At 40.4% G+C, this 20,624-nt stretch overlaps 1 protein-coding gene across 1 annotated transcript in view; it reads right to left on the bottom strand.

The window, feature by feature from the left end:
• Positions 1-14,825: 14,825 nt before the first annotated feature.
• The window catches only part of CABCOCO1 (ciliary associated calcium binding coiled-coil 1), a 133,777-nt gene continuing 127,978 nt past the window's right edge, over positions 14,826-20,624 (bottom strand). The window contains exon 9 of the transcript XR_005016911.1: positions 14,826-15,613. The gene's annotated coding sequence lies outside the window, so the exon portion shown is untranslated. The remainder of the gene's footprint in view (positions 15,614-20,624) is intronic.

The following is a 20,624-nucleotide window of genomic DNA, read 5'->3' on the forward strand; positions in this document are numbered from 1 at the left end:
ACCTATGTTCTAGGCCTTGGAGTGTAAGAAACCTACTTGCGAGTGTCTGGAAATCCAGGTATTGTTTTTTGTTTGTTTTAAAATGTCCTTTAAAGAAAGGAAAAGAACCTTCCATTTGCTTCTAAGAAGAAGAAAATAGCCCATTTTCCCAAATGCCTGTTGGAGAGCTAATAGCCCTAGAAACCGGTGTGGGTACTCTATGGATATTCAGTTATTTCAGCTCAGAATTTTGTCTTTGAGTTGTTCGATATCCTCTATTTCGAGCTCTTTCTTGGACATTAATTATCAACCATTCTTTTTTAAGTTGTAGATAGTTTACCCAACCCTAAGAGATGCTTTCTTTTTTTTTCTCAGCTTTATTGAGATATAACTGACAGATAAAATTGTAAATATCTAAGATGTACAATGTGATGGTTTGAATGTGTATACATTATGAAATGATTAACAAAGTCAAGTTAATTAGCACATCCATCATCACACATAAGTTACTGTGTGTGTGTGTGTCTGTGTGTGGTGAGAACGCTTAAGATCTGCTCTCTTAGAAAATTTCAAGTATCCAATACAGTATTGTTAACTATATTCACCAGGCTGTGTCTTAGATCCCCAGAACTTACTCATAACTGACCAACATTTCCCTATTTCCCCGATCCCTGGTAACCACCATTCTATTGATTCTCTGAGTTCGACTTTTTTAGATTCCACATATAAGTGAGATCATATTTGTCTTTGTGTCTGATTTCACTTAACATAATGTTCTCCAGTGTCATCCATGTTGTCACAAATGGCAGAATTTCCTTCCTTTTTATGGTTGAATAATATTTCATTATCTATCTATCTATGTCACATTTTCTTTATCCACTCGTCCATTGATGGACACAGGCTGTTTCCATATCTCAGCTATTGTGAATATTGTTGCAGTGAACATGGGAGTGCAGATCTCTCTCTGAGATACTGATTTTATTTCTTTTTGATATATACCCAGAATGGGATTGCTTGATTAAGAAAGACTTTATTCTAGGAATTGTTTTTGATGGTCTCAGGATGGAAAACTACTCAAATCAAAAGGCTCTGAGATACTGAAGCCACTTTTGTAACTGGCTCCCAGAGAATGTTCTTGAAATGCTAACCCCATAGGGAAAGTGTGTACTTGCTGGTAGGGGAACAAGCCTTAAGGGGGATTGTCAGGGTTTCCTTACACACCAAAGACACTTGAACTATGTGACACAGAGGGTCACTTCCAGTTCTGATATTATCCAGGAATGTGGGAGTTCCTTTTTCTACAACCTCCCTTCCAGGTGGAAGACATCTAGCTTTTGCCTGAGTGTCTTCCACAGTAGAGAGCTCACTCCCTGAGCAAAGCATTCTTTGGGGTTTTTGTAATTGTGAAGGTTATCTCCCCACTCCCTGGAACTCCCATGGAGCCTCTCTTAAGAGCAAAAGGGACCCATCAAATCTCTCTTCACATTACAGTTCTTCAGTGCTGTCCTATCTTCTTTAAGTCATTCTTTTGGGGGCTAAACATCTCTATGGTGTTAACTGTTGTCCAGACATTTTATCATCTTGACCACCCTTGTCTGTAGAAACTCCAACTAGTCAGGGTCTATATTAGAAAACAACGTGAAGAACTGAGGGTGTTCAGGTGACAGAATTGCGTGTCCACGCTGACAGGGATATGGTATCCTAGATGTGGTCTAACCAGTACAGAGTGGGCTGGGGCTAAGGAATCCCCTTCTGGAAGCTTTTCATGTTCTTGTTTATAGAAGAAACATCTGCCTGTAAATGCCAAAGTAATCCCAGCTCACAGGCAGTACCTAAGATTGGATATTTGCTGGGATATACAAAGAACCATGTAAAATCAAATTTATTCAAAATCCAAACTGTGATTTCTAAACTGACATCACCTTTGGCTCCTCCTCTTGACTTTGCTGTTTCTGAGAGTGGGAGCCAAATTCTTCCATGCATCTCTGACTTCCTTTTCTCCACCATCTTCCTCCAAATAGTTATTTCTTCCCCATAGCGCATCCTCTTCTTCCTGGCCCCAGTTCCTTTCCCAAGTGCAATCCACCTTCCAGCCGATACTAGGAGTGTGCAAAACATAGGGCATTCCTGTACTAGTTTATACCATCAGACCTTCTTCAGGTTGCGACAAAACAACTGGCTCTTTGGCAGTGCTAATCTGCATGTTCTTAAGACATATATGCAAGAGGGAAAAAGTGCATGTGACAAGAAGAAGATGCAGAACAAAATTATCCATCTTCTTAAAGGGCCTCATGTTGAAAAGGCCACAAGAGGAACACATTCTCAAACTGAGTAATCATCTACAAATAGTTAAAACAAAAGTTCCTTCAGCTACAACTGCACCTAGAGGAGTGGGGCAGAGGTTCTGATTGAGAACTTTGATTTCCCACAGATTGTTTGAGTCTTAAATGAAATTTGGAAAGGTTCCCTGACATCAAAGGCTGTTCCTTTTGGCTAATCAATTGAGTATGCTGTGCCTGTCCTCCCCCGAGCCCCCCAAGACTGGGAACATATGTCAGATTCTCCCTTTGCCAGTAATTTGGAGGCTTATGATAATAAAACATCCTTTTTCTATGCAAAGGAAAGGGTGGTCCTGGGGAATGTTAAGGCAGCAGAGAAGAGCAATGATTGACTCCTGCCTGAAAAAACATACAAAGCCTGATCAATCCCTATCTGAATATCATCTGCATAATTTGAAAATAAGACACTGAAGGGAAAAGGACCAACCTCACTATCTTGCTCACATATACATCTGGAACAGCTGCCAGGGCCTCTCGGAGTTGATTTTGTTCAGTTCGGCAGCTCTCACTTGAAACCCAGGCAGAAAATGAAAGTGAGCAAATTTACCTCTGGCATTCAAAGAAATGCTTTTGGTCAAAGAGAGTATTTCTGACCATGACTCATTTTCAAAAGAAGCATTGAATTCGCTTTGTCATATTTGCCTGGATAGGGCTCAATCGGCCCTTTTATGATTTTTAAAATATCCTATATAGCCGGGATGGCATTTATTAGGCTTCAGCTATTCAATATTGCATTTCAATATATAAAAGTCACTGTTCAATTGAATATTGAATTTTCTAAGGAAGTAAACCTACAGAAAAGAAATTTGCAAGAATCTAAAATAAATGAGCTTGAGGAAGATCAAAATGCCCTTTTGGCTGTTTCAAAGATCAAAAGATCTCTCTTTTATAGAAATCAGGAGTGGTTTGAATAGCCTCTTTCCTCCACCGCAAAGCCCCGTTTTTTCACTATCATTGATAGCTTGGGACTGCACCATATTGGTATGAGAGGCCCTGGGGAGGAGGGAAGATGGTTTCAATCCCCCAAAAGCACCCAGGACGTTTGTGTCTGGAATAGCAGGTTTTTCATTTAATTTAGTCTCGAGCCCAGTAGAGAGAGAAAATGAAAATCTGTCCTCAGTTCCTTCAGGAGGAGGGGTAGACTTGAAGGACATGAGAGGGTCTCTTGATAATCGTTTTTAAAGCGTGTGAGTATCTTTGTCTCTGTTTCTCAGAGAGGCTGGATTATATTGGATTATATATCAGGAGGTTATCTTTGGGTTCACACTACCCTCAGTTCTGCAAAACCTTAGGAAGTTGTCTAATCTCCCCACGTCTCTATTGCTTCATGTGTTAAGTGGGGATAATAATATGCACTTCATTGACTTAAGCTCCTTCCTACCTCGGGGCCTTTGCTCATGCTATTTCTTCCACCTAACTTGTGCTCAGCCTCCAGGATTCAGCAGGAATGGCTTTTCTTCTGGGAAGCATTCCATGAACTCCCAGACCAAGTTATACCACCTCTTTTTCTCCTATCAGACAGTGTGCTATGGTTTTCCTTTGTTGCAGTTGCCTTAACTGTAACAGAGAACATTCTGTGTGAGTACTGGTGTCATATATCTGGCTCCCTCTATAAGGGGTAGGGAACCTAGCTATTCACCCATGTCTACAACTAAAACACAAACACAAACAAAACGTTTGTCGAGTGAATGAAATTAATGGAGATAACGTGATCAAGAAATGGCAATTCCTACTATTCCCCTGTACTGTGAGCTCCTGGAGGCCCAGGAGAGCCTTGCCTCTCAACAGTGTTGAGGTGGAGCCTTGACAGAGTAGCTGATCCGGGAACGTCTGTGGATGTGCAGACAGACATCATCAATCATCTCTCCAGCCAACTGCGTACTTCACCTGCCTGTTTCTTTGTCGTCTCTCTGAGAGCGTGTTATTGGAACCCTTGTTCATCCCCTTATGATGCAGGTTTTCTCTTTCCTGGGATGATTCTTCTGATTTCACAGAGAGCTCCCTAGGAGAGGTCTGCAGTGAGAGGCAAGAAACTGGGCGATGACCCTGGTGTGTCCAGCACTGGTTAAAGTGTTGAGTGGGGGTTGGGAGGAGCTGGAGAAATCAGCCCAGTGAGGCTTACAAGTTATATCATATATATATATATATATATATGTTTAAAAGCTTTTAACTTTTAAACATCACCACCACCATTATCATCTCCATCATCATTAAGAGCTAAAACTTTCTCTACAGTATAAAAAAACCGTTGCCTCCTTCTCCAGGAAAAAAAAAAATTCCCATCAACACTATAAGCCATTTATGGTTGGAAATTCACCATTAGGATCTTTTTCCTTGGGTTAAGGCAAATACCCATAAGAAGTTATTTCATTAGTTATTAACTACTTATTGTAAATTAGTTTATCAACTCATTTAGTCTGTGAAGATGGTGGTGGAGGAGCAAGCATTAAGGGACTTGGTTGCTTATGTAGGCAGGAAGTGTCTCTGCCAGAGTTTAGTTGTAGATAATAGAATTCAGTCTAGCTATTCTTTTTAAAGCAAAAATGGATTTCATGCAAGAAATGAGGAGCTTACAAAAATCCCTAGAAAGGCTGGAGGAGGAGGCTTTCAGCAGAATTTCCAGGAGTCACACCCTAGAACAACACCTCAGAACTGACCCACTGAGGTAGCTGCTGCCTCTGCCACAATCAAGCTGGTGAAGAAGGAAGTCACCTCGACAACTGCTGGCTCTTGCACCTCACCACATCTACCCCAACCTGCACCAGCAAAGCAACCCTTGACTTGCCTCTCAGTAGTCACAGCGCTAGGGTGTGGACCCACATGTCTCCTCCCTGTGCTGGCTAGCAGAAAGGGAAGGTGCAGCCTCCACCTCGACATTTACTTTCAGCTTCAGAATGTCCTGGGGGAGTGTCTGCTTGGCTGAAGTCAGGTTTCATGTCAAACCTAAGCTGCAGAGCACCCTGGGAAACAGGACCATTTAGCTTGTCAGCCTCTGCAGGGCCAAACAGTGGCTCGTAAGGGGTTGGACTGCATGAGGGTGAGCCAGCCTACAGGCTACATGGTGGGGGTGCAGGAGAGCATTTCGGAGAGAAAGGGAGAAGGGGCCGAAAACAACCTCGACTGACCTCACCACTTTGCTTAGAGCTGGTCCTGGTTATTCAGAGGAGGCATTTTAGGAATGCCACATCAGGGAGACATTGGAGTTTTCTCTGGGCGGTGGTTTTGAGGTCTGCATGTTGACCTATTTATTTTCTTGAGTAAATAAATAGCCTCCTTCTTCTATGCCCCTGACATTTATGGGGGGTGTTTTAGTTCCTTCCTTACCAGAAGAGGAAAGGTGTTCAGACTCATCTGCAACTGGGTGGCCTTTCTTCAGGCTGGTGTCCACTGGACTGAGAAAACACTCTCACTACAGTTGTTGAAAAGAGAAGCTTTATATGCACCCCAGGAATAGGTGGCACTTCTACCTTCCAGGTAAATCGCTATTTCTCTGATGAGGAGACTCCAAATGAGGGCTCAAAGTTGTTCACTTCTGGATGGATCATGGAAACCCCTCTGGGTTTTGGAAGCAGGCAGTCAGTGGCGCTATCCTGCCATCTTCTTTTGAACATTCAATCCAGCAAACACCTTAAGCTTTAATAAACGTCTTCTCTTTTAATAGCACTGACTCCAAGCTAATAAGGCAACTAGCACATCAAGTGAACATAAATTTCTCATTAACAATTTATGTAACTTTGTTGAAGAGAGCAATTCCAACTTCTGCTAACTGAGTTTGTAAAAAAAAGATGGATCCATTTTACTACCACCCTCAGGACCTTAATCACACTCCGGGAAAGGTAAAGTGACTCTCATTAGCAGACTAAGAGCTAAAATCCAGGATGGGATAGAAGGTTCCAGAACACAGTAAGAGCCCAAAAACTTCAACAGGATTATAAAGCAGAGGCACAGACTGGCATTTCACAGTGTTTTGAATTTTATTGGCCAGAGGAAGAGCCCTTTGACTTGAAGCTAAAGCCGTGCATAAGACTTTGAAGATGCTGGCTTTAGGATGTGGGTGATGTGTTCAGTTCTCCCTCTGTACTTAAGATCTTTCTGTGGAATGTGGCACAACGTGCTGGGTAGACCTGTAAGAGGACTTACGCTTTTCAGCTGATCCAAAGCTTTTCCCTCTGGCTGCAGGAGGTGGCTGTAATTTAGGAGTTTCATAACGAAGGGCTGAGCGAGACTTCCTAAAGTGACAGCCCTGTGGGCAGAAGAACATGTGGCGTGTCTGTGATCGGCCACATGTGATTGAATTTGAAGGGATTTAATAATTCTTCTTGAAATTCTCAGCTTTTCCCTCAGACATTCCTCTGGAAGCCTGATTAAACGCGTATTATTTCTTCTTAAGTGATTTTACAGGTTGCTTATTTTGGATTTATGAGCATCAACACATTTTAAAGGGTATTAGTGGGCTCTACTGCTGGATACTTGTTCTCTAAATCATTAACTTCACTATCAGCCTCGGATAATAAGAAATCTTTCAAATGTCACTTTTTTTTTTCTTCTTACGCATTCATTCAGGCAACAAGTATTTTTTAAACACCTTCTGTGTGCTAAGTTCTAGAAATACTCCAATGAACAAGACGGGCAAGGTCTTGCTCTCACTACAGTGTAGAAATTTAAATAAAAAGTTTGGTAAAGTCTATATTGTTGTGAAATCAGGAGGAATGAATTTGAATTTGAATTAGTCTTCCTTTCCCATTCAATAAAAATCAAGGTCAAATGGAGAGACACAAACAGGTTATGGTTCCTCTGCGTTCTGTTGGTGTGTGGTAACATTTAAAGTTGGAAGATGAGGTGAGTGCGGGGGCGGGGGGAACTACTACTTTTCCTCTTGTCACCTTCTCCCAAGGTACCTGTTCCATAGAATTTGAAAGTGTCCAACTGTTCTAAGTCTGTAGCTCCAAAAGAGAAAATGTGCCGGCAGAAATCCTTGCACTGCCTGTGTGGGGAGACACATCTTCGCTACTACAGTGTATATAAAATCTTCTCTGTGTCCCGCTATCAGGGCTGGGGTGCAAGGCGCTGGGTCCGAGGGGGAGTGCGTAAAGGGACTGTGATTAAGTGAATCATTTAAATCATGATGGAGAAGAGACTCAAAAGGCAAGAACTAGGTAACTGGAACTATCTGGAGAGGTGAGGCAGACAATGGCAACAAGTGCTAGTCACAAGGTCAGGAACAAGTAGGTCAAGGTGAGGGCTCGGAATGGAGGCTGTGAGACATGCTGGGCTGCAGGATATTGTTTTTCTATTTATGTGAAGCCATGTTGTCAAGTGTCACGGGTAAGGCCTTGTCAGCTTAGAAGCCCTTGTTGGGGCCACGCACACAGAGCTCACCAGAAGTGGCGAGCTGTGCCGCAGCGGGAAGGCTGGCCTCAGAGCAGCCTGTTGACTTCTCCCGTGGCTTGGGGGAAACCTGGATGAAGAGGATGTGGGAGAAGAGCCAAGGCTGCCACCAACTTCTCAGGAGAAAACAGTGGTCAACCCAAAACAAGGAGTTCAGCAGCATCCCTAAAGCTGACACTTTACAAAGTACTTTCCCACCCATCTCACCTGTTCCTCCCGACGGCCCCGGATGCAGACGGGTGGCTGGAGGGAGGATGGTTCTTCTCACTTGATGGATGATGAAAGTGAAACCAGCGAGAGCGAGTGAGTTTAACGTCACATGACTGTGTAGGGTCAGACTGAGAGCTTGAGTCCAGAGCTCCTCATTTTAGCTGCAATTCTCTTTCCAGTACAATTTACATAGTATTCAAATGCTATGTAAAAATAAGCAATAATGAAGCACAGCATTATAAACGTATTGACCCCCTGAAACCTGCGGTTGTTAAGCCAAGTCTCTGTGATTCCTTTGGAGACTTTGGCAATCCCCCTGGCCGCTGTCTCCTTTTTCATCTTTCTGGAGTTGATTGGCACGGGAGGAAATGTGTCACTGAGCATTCACTACGTCTGCTCCCCTCAACGTACAGACTGGCATTCTATCTACAGCCTCAGTCCTATGGGTAATTACGATCGTGGAGTACCAGGAAACATTTATTCAGTAAGATTTCACTCATTTGCTTATTCGATTGCTGAATTATCTTCCAGGAGTAAATCAGAAGGTTTTACCATTCTATTTGCTTACTTTAGTTGGGAAATCTGAGGGAAATGAGTCCAATTCACTCTTTACATTTCTAATTAAAACTTGTTACATTTCAAGCTTTTTGACAGAAAAAAAAAGACAAGAAACATTGTGTAGAAGGCAGCTTTGAGAAGACACAATCCATGTGGTTGCTTGAGCAAGAAGGGTTAAAAAAGGCAACAACAAAAAGTCTGCTCGTTTTTGCTAGCTTAAAAAAAAAACAACTTAAACCATCCTCCAAATGTAGCTTAATCCATTTTCAGACTCTATACATTATGCATCAAGATTTTGTACAAAAGGGATTTGAGAGGAGCGTTTGCATGAAACCACTTCAGTGGATTAAATTTATAGTTCAGCATATTAGACTCGAAAAGTATACAAGACATTTTGAGCCCTGCCTCTTTCCTTATGTGCAAAGTTCCTACTTCAGGTAAATAACTTTTTAAGAACAGGTGGATTCCTGCTGCTGTCTTGAAAAAAAAATTAAGAAAGGATTGGGTTTTCCTTCCACTTAGCTTAGCAATGGCTACAGAATCTTGAAGAACATAAAGCATAATTGAGAAGGTTGATGTAAGCAGTTCTGCAGTTCCTGAGGTTCTTTCAGGCAAAGCCATCCTATCCAAGGTGGAAAAACTAAGGTGAAGCGACGTTCCCAATAAAAGGAGCTCATACAGTTACCTCTGCAATGACTGAAAATGCTCCCAGATTTTGTACAAAATGGACTTGCCACTATGGTTGAACAACTGGATGGAAAGCTCAGAATCAATCATCCAGATGTCTTCACCTAGTGGAAGTCAAACATCATTGACAGCACATCTGGATGTTTGGAGGGCTACTGCAATTATTATTTTGTTAAGTAATGGATCATTGGGATCTTGGAAACATAGCATCTATTTTCTCTTACCCCAGAGTACATGTGCCACCGGAGGAACATACTTTAACGGAGGAAAAGTCTGGAGCATCCAAAAAGCAACCCATTTCTGGGCTGTGAATGATGGGAGGTCCTAGGTTGACAGGCAGTGTCTGACCCCAAGGCATCATTACCTTGGGCTGTCCAAACCATGGGCTGTCCAAACAATCTAAAGAGTATCTGAGAGTTTCTATGGTAACTTTTATTTTTTTAAGTGCTGAAAAGTTTCTAGTGGCATGGCTGGTTGCCTGGGCTACAGTGTTGTGTTGACAGCTCTGGTCCTTTTCCTGGCAGCTGAAGATTAGGACAGTGACCAATGAGAGTGCGGAGTTCTCCTCTGAACTTTCTGCCAGACTGGTGATTCATTTTGAGACCTACATTTTATGAATGCTCTGAATTCAATGCAATGTAGCTGTTGAGGTGTCTACATTCAAACTGGATTCCATTAACTTTATGGTGTGATTAAATGTCTGAATCATACGGACTCTGGGTTGAACTTATGTGCCTTCTGAAAGCACTTTACAAGATGGGCAGCTTCAGTGAGTGTAATCTGAGGCATGGGATTAGGAGAACAAAACCTGAAAGGATATCAGCTCAAATATAACAAGGATCTAACAACCCAAATTTGAGAGTTGAGGCAGACACTTACTCTCAGATATGCAGAGTGGAGCGCTATTCAGCATGCACATTTTTTCCTTCAGAATACTCGATTTTTGACATTAGAAGGGACTTGGTGGTCTGCCATTAGGCTGTTTTTCAAACTTTAAAGTACCTAAGCATTAACTGGGGTTCTTGTTAAAAAATCCCAATTTCCAAGTCCTACCTTCTGATTCTGAAGGGCTGGAGTGGGGTGCAGGAATTATGGACCTCCTTGGGAGAAACTGACTTAATCCTCTTACATCTGGAGAAGTGATGTGGCTCACCTATGGCCTGGATTGCAGCTATTGGTAAGAGAGCAAGACCCAGAACTAGATCTCTTTACATTTGCTTTAGGGATCTTTTACCAGCTACTTAGTTCACGCTCATCAAGATCGATATTTATGACGTGGAAATTGTCAGGTTTGAAAGCCACATGTACCATGTTAGAAAAAGTAGAGAAAAATATGGAATGGCAGAGAAAGAGTGAGTGAATGAGTGAGTGGCATATTGCTTGCCATTTACCAAAAATGAATTTTGATATCTAAAAATTTAAGGTACTCCTGAGGTGTTAAATGGGAGCTGTGCAATGCTTCTTCATATATTTGAATCAATTTTAGGCAGTTCCTGATATAGTCATGTATAAAATACTTTCATTTCTGCATTTCTCTTTATGGATTTCTTTGGCTTCAAATACCCTACAAATATATAGCATTTGGAAATTCCAGAATTGATGAAATTAAAAACTTTTTCATTATTGCTGACCATTTGTACTTATTCTTTAATTTTTTAAATTTGTGAATTATTTTTTCAGATTCCTTCTAACTTCCTATTGCATTGTTAGCATTTTTTGTATTGATTTTTAAGAGCTGTTTATATATTAAAGTTATTAACTTCACATCTGTCACACATCTTGCTGAAAGTATTTTTCTCAGTTTTTTGTTTTATTTTTATTTATGGTAAATTTTCTTTTACATGAAGTTCAGAATTCTTCTGTAGTTAAAATTATTCTTCTTGCCTGTTCTTGTCTTTGTAATGTTATTTCATTTCTTTTATTTGTTAAGCCCTCTGTATCACGAGATCAGGAAAAGAGTCATTCATACTTTCTTCTAGTTATTTTGTAGTTTTAATATTTGCATTTAATGCTTTAACTCGTTGGTATACTCTGTGAAATGTAACATATAAAACACACACATATAACATATAAACATTTTTCCTCAAATAATTAATTGTCCCAGCATCATTTCTTATAGATTCCTTTACTTTCCCATTGGTTTATCAAGTATATCATAAGTACCCTTTATTGTACACTGAGATACTGTGCTAAATATTTTAATGAATTTTAAATTTTAATGAATGTAGACTTCATTTGATCCTTACAATAAAATTCTTGTATAGTTATTTTTATTCCCATTTTACAGATGAGTGAACTGAGACTTAGATAGCTAATAATGCTTGTCTACAAAAGGCAGATCTGAGAGGGGAATCTCAGGATTTAAGTGCCTCCAAATTCATAGACTCAGCCGCCCAAGTAAATTTCACCATAAGACAGATACTGAGTATTATGGCTCTTTGGGGGTTCTTTATTCTGTTTTACTAATTTGGTTGCTATTTTTGCACTAATATCATACTTTAAAGTATTTCAGCTTTGTAACATTTTTAAATCAGAAAGCCATCTCCCCTTGTTACTGTTGCAGTATTCATGTTGACCTCAGACTAGCATTAGTAAATACAAATCCTAAGATTTTTCAATGGAATTACACTTAAAATGACATCTTTACAGTATTTAAATTTTGTATCAAGCAAAATGCCCATTAGGACAGTTTTATATTTTTCTTCACATGGGTCCTTTACATTTCCTATTTTCACCTTAAATATTTTGTATGTTTGTTACTACTGTAATAGATTTTTTTCCCCATTATATTTTCTAACCATTATTAATTTGTAAAAAATCTATTTTTAGTCTTTATTTTTTATCTGACTTCTTATTTTTTTAGAATAGATTTTCTCATGAGTTTTCAATGTATACAATCTTATAATCTACAAATAATAATTATTTTAGCTTTGTGTTAATTATACTTTTAACTTCCTTATGTTGTCGTATTGCAGGGGTAGGAAAAGCAAAATACCAGTGGTGAAAACAGCCAGCCTGTGTTGTCTACTTGCCTTCTCTTCCTTCTACAAAACATTCATGAAGTTCCTACTCTGTGCCAGGCACTGTGCTAGATCTTGCAGATAGAGCACAGAACAAGATAGAAACAGCTCCTGCCCTCCTCGAGGTACAGCCTGGGCAGGGAGACAAACATTAAACAGATAAATTATACGACTAATTCATTAATTCCAACCCTTATCTCACTTTTGACTTTAATGGAAATGCATCTGGTGTTTTGATCTAAGCCAATTTGAGATCTTCTTTAACCTGCTGTGTTCTTCTAAGGCTAGTTTGTAGTTTTTTAAAGTCGGGGATGTCCCTGGAATTTTAAGAAAAGGCTTCTCAACGTTGCCTTTTTTTTTTTTTTAACCTATTGTCAATCCATCCATTTTATAAGCAATAAACCCAAGGCTCAGATGGGTAATGCAGCACGCCCAACATCCTGCAGTTTTTTGTGACAGAATCTTCCGTGGAATCCACCTTCTAGAAGTCATCTCAGTACCATCAGCGCAATGTGTCTATTCACCCAAAGCTATGCACTAGTGTATCCAACTCAGATTGGGAGCTTTTTCAGAATAGGAGCCGTTTCTGGGAAGCGTTCTGTGCTTCCCTGGGTCCAAACGGTACCCGATGCCTTCTAACGGTTGCTGCTGTAAAGACTCTCTACCAGAGAGGGCAGGGAAAATGGGTAACCCGGCTTCCAGTGGGTTGGTCCAGAAGCTGGCAAAAGGGCAATGACACTGAAAGGCTAGGGTGCAGCATCAGCCTCTCAGAAGTGATGTGTACTTCTTGTTAGTTAAAAAAGTTAATAGGGAATTTATGGAAAATACAGAAAAAATTTAAAAATCACCTGCAACCTTACCATCAACAGATAACTCCCATTTTATTCAGATGCTTTATCTTTGCATATCATTTTTCCCCACAAAACACATATCATATTTAATGATAGATTTTCCCTCTAAATCATGAACAATTTCCCAAGTCTGTAATTGCATCATCTTTTTGTTTGTTTTGTCTCCTCAGTTTAGCCCTGGCCCTTGAGTTTTGCTTTGCAGTGCTCTGGTGATTCATCTGTCTATTCATTTTGAAATGGTTCTAACAAATAAAGGAGCCTATGAGGACACCTTGAATAAAGACACTTAACTGAATCTAAAATGGTCACACTTGGTTGAATGAATGATGACCTTGTCATCAAAATTTCAGCAGAAAGGAAATGGTACTAATAATTCAATATGAGTCTAGCACCTTAAGAGATGAATAGATTTGGTTTCAAAAATTTCTAGCTAATTTTCATAGACATGTTGGAATGCAGTAGCTCCTTCTGTGGCAAACATTTAAAAAACCACACCCACAGATAGAGATAATAATCAGCACCAGTAGCACAATCTTTGAAAAAGAAGAAAAAAATACCTTTTGTCTATCTACCTACCTATCTATCCACCTAAATTTGGAATTGAAGAATGCTGAGAATGCTAGGACATTCCAAGGTATAAAACGTTATGGGGGCTTCCCTGGTGGTGCAGTGGTTGAGAATCCGCCTGCCAATGCTGGGGACATGGCTTCGAGCCCCGGTCTGGGAAGATCCCACATGCCGTGGAGCCTGCGCTCTACAGCCCGCGTGCTGCAACTACTGGGCCCGCGCGCCTAGAGCCCGTGCTCTGCAACGGGAGAAGCCCCCGCAATGAGAAGCCCGTGCACCGCAGCAAAGAGTAGCCCCGATTCGCCGCAACCAGGGAAAGTCCACGCACAGCAACAAAGACCCAACGCAGCCCAAAATAAATAAAAATAAAATAAACAAATTTTTAAAAATATTTTTTAAAAAACCCCCCCAAAAAAAGTTACAGAGGAAAGATCATTTGGTGGAGTAGAAATGGCAGTGACCTGCCCAAAAGCCATCTACATTTTTTTCCCTCTGGAAGGGAATCCCAGTTTTGTTCAGCTGCGGCTGACCAGTGTTTCAGGGCCACGCCCCCCGCCCCAGCTGGTGCATCCTGACTCACCTAAGTCAATCCTGACCATTCTACTTCCCTTACCAGCATCTGGTTTAGGGTTGATCATGTGACACAACTCTGGCCAATCGGACACAGGAGAAACTCTACTGGCAGGCTTTGGGAAAAGTTTTTCTTCTTGTTAAAACGAAATGTAAGAGAAGAAAACATTTGTGAGGACGTAATTGTCATCTTGGGATTAGGAGGGGACAACTCAGGACAAAAGCCAAGGTGCTGAAGAGGACACCACAGACAGAAATGATCTGGGTCCTTGATGATGTCACTGAGGCTCCCTACCTCTGAACTTCTTTTTTGTAAGATTATGTAGTGTATTTTTATAATTTTTTGAGCCATTTTGAGTTTAGGATTTTATTGACTTGTAGCCGAGAGCATCCTAACTGACACAGGTGGTCACCAATAGCAAGTAAACAACTGGTGACTGAACATGTTTAAGGGAGGGAAAAAATAAGCTCTTTCTATTTCCAACTCTGTCTATGATCTGACTGTGCTGTTTATTTTAACCTATGAACTGCGAACTACCCAAATCAGAAATAATACTTCTGAAATAAATATTAGTCTTTAGAACTGGATATAGTTAACATCAAGTAGCCAACATATCAATATTTGCTCTAGTAGGGGCCTTAGCCAGGTTCTAGAGTAGGCATCTAGTAAATAATTTTTAGTGAATCAAGGAGTATTTCAGCTGAGGAAATTACCTTGGCCTAAGGGAAAAACTATTAGCAAATTAATAATCTAGAGTCTTGTTTATACTTATTATATTAGAGAAATCCCAAGCCATCCATGGACATTTAAAAAATTACTAGCCTCACTTAAAGTAGGAAGTATTGAAGGTGTGGCCTCTCGTGGGAGTTTCCTGAGTGTGTAGTTCATCATACTTATGAGGCTCAGTCAATTATTTCATAGAATGTCAGTTTAGGAGGGACTGTGGGCTTATATAAGCTAAGAAGTAATTACTTTATGCAATAAAACTATAAGCAGGTCCCTAGGTAATGAATTTGCTGGTTGTTCTCCCAGTTTACAGACATTGACCCATATGACACATGCTACATATGCATAAACACAGAGAGACATATTCATTGAGTTAATTAGGGCAGGCTTAACTGCAGCAACAGACAGACCCAAGAGCGAAGTCACTCTCAGAAATGGAAGTTTCTTGCCCCCTCATATGACAGTCTGGGCATGTGATCTGAGTTGGTAAGTGTCACCTGTCATGTGGCCCTTCAGGAACCCAGGCAGACAGCTGCTCTATCACCTTTGAGTCGTCACTCTCCTTGCTGCCATCCGGCCAGCAGAGAGGGAGGGGAGAGAACGTGGAAGAGGTATGGTCTGGTCCTGAGCCATACCCTTCAAGCAGCACATTTCACTTGTACTCACATTCTGCTGGCTGGAACTTGGTCCCATAGTCACACCTCACTGCAAAGGGATCTGGAAAATGGAGATCAGCCATGTGCTTAGCAATAATAGGAGAATGGGTTTGCTGGACCGCTTCTGACATGTGGGGTGTCATGGAAAGAGGACCAGGGACCTCGTCCTGCCTGGTCCCTTCTCCCCACTGCAGTTAAGAGTCCTCTTTGCATAGTTCAAAGGTGCTTGTCCGTCACCAGCCACCTGCAAGTCTCTGCTGAAAACCCTTCAATAACTTACTGTATTCAGGATAGAGACAAAACTCTTTATCCCGACATACAGGCGCTGCATAATCTAATATCCTTAACCTATTCGTTTTCAACTTTGGAAAATGCCCCTTTTCCCTTTCAAGGCTCTAGCCACACAGGCCCCCTTTCACATCCTCTGTTTCCCACGTTCTCTTTTCATAGGGATTTTGCACTTGCTGTTCCCTTTGCCTAAAAACTCTTTTCTCCCTTCTTTGCCTAATTAGTGCCTACTCACCCTTTAAATGTGACTCTCCCAGGGGAACTTTCCTTGATTTGTTCAAATTCCTCTAAATCAGCTCTCATTGTGGAGTAGAACTCCCTGCCCGACAGCACCCATTACAGTTATTCTTTTATAATTGTTTGTGTGATTGATTAAAATCTACCTCTTCCACTAGATTATAAACTCCATGAGGTCAGCGGTTATGTCTGTTTCTGTTTGTGAATGCTTAGCCTAGTTTCTTACCCACAAAAGATACTCAGTAAATATTTGTTGAATATAAGCATACTTGAATGAATGAAGAACTGATAGTTTGGGCCCTGCCACAAATTAGCCATGTCATCAAAGAGGTTTTTACTATTTGGGGCCTTAGTTTCTTCATCTGGAGAGGATTGAACTAGATGATGTTTAAGACTTTCGTCACCATGGTCCTATGGTCCGAGTATTTTAAAATTGAATCCTGTGGGTCACTATGGTTGTTCAATCACTCAGCTATGTTTCCTAAGTTCCTAAGTTCTGGATCTGGCAAGTAGAATAGAAACATATTTTATTCTTTCGTCCTGAATTTTTAATTATTACAAATTCAGTGCAAACTTTAACTTTATCCTAATCCTTGAAGTCCAATCACAGCTGAAAGGGGATTGGATAACGTTAATAAAAAATAAGAGAATCAATGGTTATACAGAAAAAGATAAGGAAATAAAATCCATAAATATGTTGTTAGTCATTGTGGGATTAACTCCCATATGGGACTGGAAGATGGGTACTATGTTACTTTTATTCTGTTTGAATTTGGGCCTTGGTTTTATGAAGGTCATGTTTTGACGGTGACTGAACATAAATGTTCACTGGTATAAGAAAAAGGGCTGGTTTTTCCTCCTTTTGATTTTGAGATGGGTATTCAATGAAAATATTAATACCTAGGCTATTTAACCCTTTCTAGATGATAGGATGACAGGTGACCATTACCAAGCTTGATTTCAAGTTGCTGGATAGCCTCAATTCCATGAACTCCATGAAGTCAAGGACCTTATCTGTCTTATTTCATCCCAGTACCTAGAAGGTGCCCTGAATAAATAACAGGTTAAATTAAAAAAAAAAAAAAAGAAACAAACACCAAAATGACCATTGGAGCCTTCTGCACTCAACATTCCCTGAAGCTAAAAATTAAATCACACAAAACTCTGGCAGCTCTGACAAAAAAGTGATGAACTGATCTCCACTGAGGGTACTTCCATGAACGAGAGAGGGACCCTAAAAGCAAAATAAATTTTTAGTATTCTCTCTTCGTTTTGAAATTTGAATTCCAACAAGATGGTATTATTTTGATTTAGATTCCTTTTTGCTTAGGAAACCTAAATTAATAGGTATTTTGGCTGCTACAAAGAGGTCCTGACTTCTCTTATTTAACAAATCAATGTCCAGGGGAAAAAAAAAGACTTTGATGTCCAGAAGAGGGCCGGCTTCCTGAGACTCTGAAACTTGAGATGTCACAAGTATTTCTCCTCTACAACTGTTGGGAAAAGGAGCACGTTTCTTCTCTAGAGGAACTGAAGCATAATGAAATGCAATCTAAGAACATGCAAACTTATTATCTAGCAGGACGGTTGAATGGTTCCAATCAAATGGAGGAGGGAAAGAGGGGCTTTATATTTGGATTTTGGAAAAATGACTCCACAGCTATATTTAGGCACAAAGGTGCCTGCAAATACCTGAAATAGTGGCAGTCTGTGGCTTGTCTGTAACATAGTGAATATATTTTCTCTTTGAGACTTTTCATGGGGGTGAGTAAAAAATCACCCCAAATTATTCCTGCAAATGGAAAGAAGCTATCTTACTGTGGATGCTAAGAGAAAGGTTAAGTGCGAGGTTGTCTGAGTGCGAGGTTGATACGGTTTTCAGCTGGCTCCCCAGAGCGCTGCCTTTGTGCCAAAGAGTGCTTCGAGTAGGTGGACCCTGTGACTTTAAAAAAGTCAAAAATTGTCTTTATTTCTCCCACTCTTAGAAATTGCTAAGAAGTGGAGCTATAGCTTTTATGAGAATACTCTCTTCCACGTCTCCAATGTATAGAAGTCCTGGCACCAGGGAGATGACCTTTTTAAAAATACTGATCTGACATCACTTGCTACTTAAAACTTATCAACACGTTCCCACTGCTTTTAGGTTAAAAGTAAAAATCCGTAATGTGGGCTACAGGTCCCCGAGAGAGCTCTGGCTGTGACCCATCGTTCAGCCTCACCCTGTGTCCCAGGGACTTTGCACGTGCTTCTTTCTCTGCCTGAAATCCATCTTCCGCCACCTTCTTCTGTCTAGTTAAATTCTACCTATCCCTGAGATCACAGGCCAAGTGGCAAAACTCACAGGAAGCTTACCTGACTTCCCAGACTAGATCAAGCTCCTTTGTTCAATACTCTTATAATTCCCTGAAGCTTGTTTTTATCACAGTTAGTATTAGCTGTCTCCCTCTCCTAGATTACTAGGGCAGAGACCATGTCTGTTTGGCTCACTACTAAATGCCCTGGCACGTGGTAGGTACTCAATGAATATACAGCACACAAATGAATGAACGAATGGATCTGGGTTATACATTCCATCCCTGCATAAATTTTCTAAATATTTAATATGCTTACAATACAAGCAAGTTTGTTACCTTATTATAACTAAAAACAAAAAGAAAGGTCAGTTTTCATTTTGTTTCATATCAACTATGAGATAGCTAGATGAAGGTAAAGGTTAAGTATATGGGTTTTGTCATCACACAGGCCTAAGTTCAAAACCTGGTTCTACCACTTTACTTGCTGTGTAATCATGGGAAAGTTACTTAAATTTTTTCTAGGTTCCAGTTTCCTCATCTGTAAAATAGGTCAGACCTGGATTTCAAGCCCTGATCCATCTATCAATTATCAATTGTGCAATTTGGTTCAAGTTAATAATCTCTCAATAAATAAATTAAAAAAAAAAAAGTGACTTCCCTGGTGGTGCAGTGGTTAACAATCCGCCTGCCAATGCAGGGGACACGGGTTCGAGCCCTGGTCCGGGAAGATTCCACACGCCGTGGAGCAACCAAGCCCGTGCGCCACAACTATTGAGCCTGTGCTCTAGAGCCTGCGAGCCACAACTACTGAGCCCTCGTGCCACAACTACTGAAGCCCACATGCCAAGAGCCCATGCTCTGCAACAAGAGAAGCCACTGCAATGAGAAGCCTGTGCATTGCAATGAAGAGTAACCCCCACTCACCGCAACTAGAGAAAAGCCCGCGTGCAGCAATGAAGACCCAATGCAGCCAAAAATTAAAAAAAAAAAATCTCTCTAAGCTTCAGGCTCCTTAACTATAAAATGAGGCCAATAATATCTATCTGTTTATCTCTTAGGGTTATTAGGGGGATTAATACACATACACACATATATATGTATATATTTAAATCTGCTTATAAACATATGGAAGGTGCTCAGTCCTTGTGGAGTAAAACAATAAAAGCAAATTAAAACAATAGTTTGACAGTATTTTCTATCTATCAGGATACTAAAGATAAAAAATTGGCCAATGCATCTGTTAGTAATGATGTAGAGAAAGAGATATCATATGCTGTTGGTAAAATATCCTTGGAAGGCACTTTAACATATCTATCAAAACTGGAAACGCAACTAAATTTGACCTAGAAATTTCCCTCTCTAGGAATTCATCCTTTACGTTTAATCATACATGTTCACACAGATTGTGATAGCAAAGTACTGAAAACAATAAAAAGTTCATAGATAGAACTACTTAAAAAGTTATGGGGATGGAGTTAGAGTCTGTCATACAGAGTGAAGTAAGTCAGAAAGAGAAAAACAAATACAGTATGCTAACACATATATATGGAATCTAAGGAAAAAAGAAAAAAAAAAAGGCCATGAAGAACCTAGTGGCAAGATGGGAATAAAGACACAGACCTACTAAAGAATGGACTTGAGGATATGGGGAGGGGAAGGGGTGAGATGTGACAGAATGAGAGAGTGTCATGGACATATATACACTACCAAATGTAAAATAGATAGCTAGTGGGAAGCAGCCGCATAGCACAGGGAGATCAGCACGGTGCTTTGTGACCGCCTGGGGGGGGTGGGATGAGGAGGGTGGGAGGGAGGGAGATGCGGGAGGGAGGAGATATGGGAACGTGTGTATATCTGTAGCTGATTAACTTTGTTATAAAGCAGAAACTAACACACCATTGTGAAGCAATTATACTTCAATAAAGATGTTTAAAAAAAAAAGTCAAAAAAAATAAAAACTAAAAAATAAAACAAAACAACAACAACAACAACAACAAAGTTATGGAATTGCTAAAATAAAATACTGTATGGTCGTAAAAAGTACTGATAGAGAATTATCTTAAGATATATTGTTTGACGAAAAAAGCAATGTAAAGAACAATTCAAATTGTGTTTTAAAAAAAAAAGACCCCTCTATACAAGCATCCAATTGTTTAAATGGGCAAAAAATTGTTTAAATGGGCAAACATTTTCCTACGGACTTACTGGAAGCTGTGGTTGCCTCATGGGAAGAGAAATGAAGGTACCTAGCTA

The sequence above is a fragment of the Balaenoptera musculus genome, chromosome 16, assembly GCF_009873245.2.
Source record: "Balaenoptera musculus isolate JJ_BM4_2016_0621 chromosome 16, mBalMus1.pri.v3, whole genome shotgun sequence".
In the NCBI taxonomy this organism is placed as follows: Eukaryota; Metazoa; Chordata; class Mammalia; order Artiodactyla; family Balaenopteridae; genus Balaenoptera; species Balaenoptera musculus.